This window comes from Enhydra lutris, unplaced genomic scaffold (genome assembly GCF_002288905.1).
Source record: "Enhydra lutris kenyoni isolate GAN:26980312 unplaced genomic scaffold, ASM228890v2 scaffoldscaffold119, whole genome shotgun sequence".
Lineage (NCBI taxonomy): Eukaryota > Metazoa > Chordata > Mammalia > Carnivora > Mustelidae > Enhydra > Enhydra lutris.
The window spans coordinates 468,852-475,599 of NW_019154203.1; positions in this window are offsets into that span (position 1 = coordinate 468,852).

Sequence of the window (6,748 nt, forward strand, 5' to 3'; positions counted from 1 at the left end):
TGGTACAGTTACCTAATTTCCTGCATAGGGTCTTGCATATCTTGTGTTAGACTTATTCCCTGGTATTTATGGTTTTGCTGCTATTATAAGGTAGATCTTGTCATTTAATAGGTTTCATCTCATTTGCAGGGGTAGAGAAATGAAGTTGATTTTTTTATGTTACTATTCCAGCCATTCACCTTGCTAAACTTTTATTTTTTTAAGCAAACTTTTAATTTTAGACCAATTTTACAGTTACAGAAAAATAAGTAAAGAAATAGTATGGAGCGTTCCTGTGTACTCCTCACCATATATTTGTCAAAACTAAGAAAGCCGTATTGGTATAGTCCTATTGACCAAACTTCAGACTTTATTTGGATTTTTCAGTTTTCCCACTAATGTCTTTTTTTCTGTTCTAGGATCCAGTTCAAAATACCACATTGCGTTTAGTTGTCATCTCTGTTGCCCTCTGCTCTATGACAGTTTCTTAGTCTTCCCATGCTTTTCATGCTCCATAACAGTTTTGAGGCATACTGTATAATGTCCCTCACTTTGGATTTGTCGGAAGTTTTCCTCATAATTAGACCGGGGTTGTTTTTGGAAAGAATGCCATAGAGTTGAAGTGCCCTTTTCATCACATTATATCAGAGGTATGTGATATCCCCATGACATCACTGATGTTGCCCTTAATCACTGGCTAAGGGAGTGTCTGCCAAGTGTGTCCACTGTAAAGTTGTTATATTTCCCTTTTTATTTTGCCCCCCTTCAAGGAGAGGGAGAGGATTAAACGCCACCTCTGGAAGGGGCCGTATTTACATGTAGTATTTGGAATTCTGTAAGAACTATATCTTTCTTCTTGTTTATTTACCTGCCCATTTACTTATTTATTCAGTCGCCTGTTCGTATCAGTGTGCACTGGTGCATATTTATTTAATAATTTGAATTATAAATCCAATACTTTGTCATTTGTCTTGTTGCTCAAATTGTTCCAGCTTTGGCCACTGGGAGCTCTTTCAAGTTCCATCCTTTGTCCCTTTTCAGATGCCTCCATCTTTTGTTTTTTAGCACTGCCTTACCTACTTTGCTCCTTACCTACACAATGCTCCTCCTCATCATGTTATTTTCCTGCTCCATCCCTAGAATTGACCATTTCTCAAGGAGCCCTTGTTTCTTCTAAGTTTTCTGTATATTCTTTCTTTTCTTTTTTTAAAAAAGATTTTATTTATTTATTTGACAGAGAGAGAGAGAGAGATCACAAGTAGGCAGAGAGGCAGGCAGAGAGGGGGCGGAAAGCAGGTTCCATGCCGAGCAGAGAGCCTGATGTGAGGCTCGATCCCACGACCCTGAGATCATGACCTGAGCCGAAGGCAGAGGCTTAACCCACTGAGCCACCCAGGCACCCCACTTTTCTTTTTTTTTTAATTTAAATTCAATTAGCCAAGGTATAGTACATCATTACTATCTGTATATTCTTTTGTGTTTTCTATGTTGACAACAATATCAGCTATAAATAGTGACAGTTTGGTTTTTTCCTTTCCAATCTTTATGCCTTTCATTTGTTCTTCTTGTGTTACTGAGATGGACAGGCCCTTCAGTACAGTGTTCAAGAGAGAAGACAGTAATGGGCATCCATGTCTTGTTGGGTATTTTAAAGCAAAAACCACTAACTTTTTTCCCTATTAAGAATGATATTTGCTGAAGATTCCTCCAGGTGTTAGCAGATTAAAGCAAGTGCCAACCTGTCACTATGCTAAGAAGTTTTTATTATTGTTTTTAAATCACCAAAAGGTGTTGAATTTTTTTATATCAAATACCTTTTTTATTTCTTAGGATCATTATGGGTTTTTTTTCTCAATAATGTGCTAATGTGGTAAATGCTGTGTACGGATTTTCCTCATGGTAGACTACCTTTGCATTTCTGTTATAAACACTACTTGGTCATGATCTTTTCCTTTTTATATGGTACTAGATTTAGTTTGTTAATATTTGTTTAGGATTTTTGTATCTGTGTCCATGAGTAAAATTGGTCTTTAATTTTCCTTTCTCTTGCTATCATAATTTGCTTTTGGCCTCAAGTTCTGCTGATATCCCAGAATGAGTTGGTATTCCCTTTTTTACAATATTCTGGAAGATGCTATATGACTTTGGAATGATCTGTTTGGTAGGATTCTCCTGTAAAACCGTCTTGCCCTGGTGTTTTGCTTTTTTAACATTGAATTGATATGTAACTTTTAAATAAAATCTTTTCAAAAATTTAAATGAGAAACTTGAAGTCTGCTCCCATAACATGTTTATTTTATATCAAGTTTTATGCTTGAAGTGGCTACACACAGTCCTGATCAAGACTTTTTAATGATATGTTCTTCAAATTCTTAACAGTCACCACCACCAAGAATCTCTCTGTACAATGGAAGTGCTAAAGTATTTAGAACCAATTTTTAACATGTTCAGAAATGTTTAACAATTGAGATGATAGCAGCCTTTTTTGTTTTACTGACAAATATGTTGTGAAAATTTCTTGACAGTGTGATTAGATTTCAAATCCGACTGAACTCTTTCATATTAATTATTTTGAAATAATGATGAAGCTCTTATTTGCAGAACATGCATCCCTGTTAGAACCATCACCCTGCAGCTAGCTTGGACACCATTAAAAGGGCTCATCAGCTGCAAACGGATAGAAGTATCTGGTATTCGTGAAGACAGAGTTTTGGGGCTGCCACCTGGAGCTACGCCCTCCAGAAGCCCCTGCTTGGCCTCCCTGCACCCAGCTCCGCACCAGCCAGTCACAACTCCGGCTGTGTGTGGCGTTTCTTGGCAACTGGAACGCAGACTCCTCAAGCAGCTGCACGGCCCCCTTGTCCTCAGTGAACAGAACACCACAGAAGCTGGCTACTGAAGAGGCTGTCCAAGTGATAGAGCTCCACCTTGGCTCTGCTTAGCACATTTCCCACAAAGCAGAACTGAGTGCTGGATGTTCTGCATTCGTGTTCACTACCCACGGGGACTGTAGAGGGATTTGTCCGGCCCCATTTCCCTAAGGACCACCCTGTAAGGATCTCCACAGGAGGCTGCCCATAGAGAGAAGGGGCCTGCCTGGCTTCTCCACTGCCTTAAGGCCTACGGGGACACCTCCAGGGCTGAGGGGATCAATACTTTTTCACCTACCCCTGATCCACGTTATCAGCTGGGAAGTTCTGCCTCCTAGTTTTTGTTCTTTTATTTATTTGTTTGTTTGTTTTTGGTAGGAAGAGTCTTAACTGCTTCTTCTATTCCTATAGTAATTAGAGGGCTATTCGGGATTTCTTTTTGCTTCTTGAGTCAATTTTGGTAAGTTACCGGTTTCTAGGAATTGGTCCCTTTTATCTACATTCTCGAATTTATTGGCATAAAGTTCCCTTTTTAAAAAAATCCTCTGCTGTATATAATCTGTAACCATGTCTCCTTTTTCATTGCTAATATTGGTTATTTGTGCCTTCTCACTTTTTTTCTTGATCAATCTCACCAGAGGTTTGTCTATTTTATTAGTCTTTTCTAAGAACCAACTTTTGGCTCTGTTGCTCCTCTCTATCGTGTCTTTGTTTTCTATTTCTTTAATTTCCGCTCTTATCTTTTTTGATCTCCTTCCTTCCACATTTTTTGGATTTATTCTGTTGTTCTTTTTCTGATTTCTTATGTTGGACATGGAGCTCACTAATTTTCAGTCTTTCTTGTTTTATAATGTGTGTATTTAAGGATATACATTTCCTTCCAAACATAACTTTTCTACACATTCAAACATGTCATACTTCATTATTGTTCGGTTCCAAGTACTTCAACATTTCCAGTGTGGTCACTTCTTTTGGTGAGTGATATAGAAGTGTGTTTATAAATTTCTAAATGTGCGGGGAAGTTTTAATGTATCTCTTTGTTATTGAAATCTATCTTAATTGCATTATGGTCTGAGTATGTGGTCCGTGTGATAACAACTCTGAAATTTATTAAGACTTGTTTTATGGCTTAATACATGATCAATATTTTTGAATGTTTCCTATGTGCTTTATAAGATGTATGTTCTCTAATTGTTGAATACGGAGTTCTACACATGTCTATTATCAAGTTTGTTAATTGTATTGTTCAGATTTTCTATATCTACACTGATTTTTTGGTCGTGCTATGCCAGTAATTGTAAGAGGTGTGTTCATTTTCAGCTATGATGATGGATTTGTCTGTTTCTCCTTATAGTTCTCTTTAAAAATTTTATATACTTTGAGGATATTTTATTAGGAATATTCAAATGAAGAATTGTTATACATTCCTGGTAAATATGTAATGACCTTCTCTATTCACAATAATGCATTTTTTGAAGTCTATCTTATCTTACCTCAACACAAGCTTTTCTTCTTGTTTGGATTTGTGTGGTATATAATTTTCCATCCTTTCACTGTTCAACATTTTCATACCCTTATGCTTCAATTATATCTCTTGAGAACGGCATACAGCTGGACTCTTAAAAAAATCTAATCTGATGATCTCTTTTAATGGGCAAGTTTAGTCTGTTTCCATTTTCTATGATATATTTGGACTCGTTTCTACCATTGTACTTCTTTATTTCTATTTCCTACCACCACCTTTTCTATGCTTTGTTTTTCCCTTTTCTGGCCTGTTTTTTAGTTTTGAGATTTGTTTATTTGCTTTCTTATTCAATTTTTTCTTCTGTACTATTTGAAATTTACACATTCTTTTTTTTATTCTTTCTGTGTTTATCCTTGAACTTTTACCATCCATGTGTAACTTATAAGGTCTAAAGTTAAATAGCATTTTAACCTCCCTCTTGAAGAACGCAAGAACCTTCAACTCTGGTCACTCCTCTCTTTACCACATGCTATTGTCTTGAATATGTCAGTTTGTTTCTCTTTTTTTCCTAACCTCACAAATTCTATATCATCATTAGTATTATTTCATACCTGTTTGGATTTACATGCATACATTCTTGCATCTCAGACCATCATTCTGGGATCATTTTCTTTTATCATAAATACAATGTTTAGATGTCCTTTTAGTACAGGTCTCTTGGTGTTCAATTCTCCCAGTTGTTGTTGTTGTATGCAAATGTCTTTATTCTATCCTCATTCTTAAAAATAATTTGTTGTAAGTATTTAGAGGTCTGTTGTCAGTCTAATTGCTATTTTTGGTAGGTGTTTTTGTTTTCTTCTACTTGGGATACTTTTAAGAAATTCCCTTTGTCTGTCTGTCTGTCTGTCTCTCTCTCTCTCTCTCTCTCTGAGAGGGGCATCTGCAAGGGGCATGCAGTTTCATTCTAACATGTTTAGGCATGTATTTCTTTTTTATTCTGCTTTGGAAATTGCTTCATGCTTTTGCATTCATGTTTTTCATAACTTCTAGAAAATTCTCAGCCATTATCTTTTCAAATATTGTCTTTCTTCCACCCTTTCCATATTTTCTTTCTCAGAATCCGGTCAATCATGTTTTGGGCCTCATTGTGTCTTCCATATCTCATAATGTCTTGTTGATATTTTCTATTTCCTTGTCTTCCTGCATTTCATTCTGGTCAATTTCTTCAGATATGTCTTTTAGTTTACTGATTCTCTCTTCAACTCTCTCTGTAGGTTAGCTCTATTTAATCTGTCTACTGAGTTTTTTATTTCAGTAAGTATATTTTTCATGTGTAGAAGCTGTGTATTTTTTGCTTTCTAATTTGCCTAGTCATCCCTAATAGTCTCTTTTTTGCTTGCTCACCTTTGTGGTTGTATCTTTTATTTAAAAAGAACATTTTATACCCTTTTTGTTCAACCAATAATCACTGTTTGCGTAAGTATGACATTGTCATTATTGTTCACATCTATACCACATAGTACACTCTGATTATATATCCTCTATTGTATACCTTTTTGTTTTCCTAGTAATCATCTTTGTTTCTTTTGCCTAGTGTTATCATGCTTATTACTAATTCTTTGAAATTCCTTTTAAAATCCATATCATATCATGTCTCTTGTCTGCTCAAAATTCTCCCATGGCTCCCAGCTCCCTCAGAAGAGAAGCCAAAGCCCTCACCATGGCCCAACGGTTTACACAATGTGGTCCTTGTGCCCTTGCTGACCTCATATCCTATTAATTTTCCCATTACTCACTCTTTCCTAACCACCCTGGCCTCTTTGCTGTTCCTCAAACATGTCAGGTACCCTCCCCCTTCGGAGCTGTTGTGCCTGCTATTCTCACTGCCGGAACACTCTTCTTTGCATACCGTCTCATGAGTTTCCCACCCACTTCTAGTATGCTCAAACGTCACCTCCCTAAAGAAGCATTCCCTGACCAAACTAGTCCCATTCACCAGTGTTTTCTAACCCCTTATCCTACTTGATGTCTTATGTTTTTGTACAGAACACTGATCACCACCTGATATATTTTCTATTTATTTATTGTGATTAGTGTTTGTCTTTTCCCAGTAGACTGTAAGCTCCACAAAGCAGGGATTTTGTTTTGTTCACTATTGTATCCCCAGTGCCAAGAAAAACAGTGCATAGTAATATTTAGTAGACACTCAATAAATATTTATGGAATAAATAGTATTAATTAATTGTTAATTAATGAATGTGCATGATAGAGAAATGCGTTGAGAACTAGGCTAGTCATGAAGGTCTTTCGTGCCATAATAAGGAGCATGGATGTCATTGTTCAGAAGGGTGAGGGTTGTGAAGAAGCGGTAAGGATAGCTCCTGGGTTCTTTCGAGAAGTAAATTCCTGGTTGGTAGGCTGGTGACAAAGACCT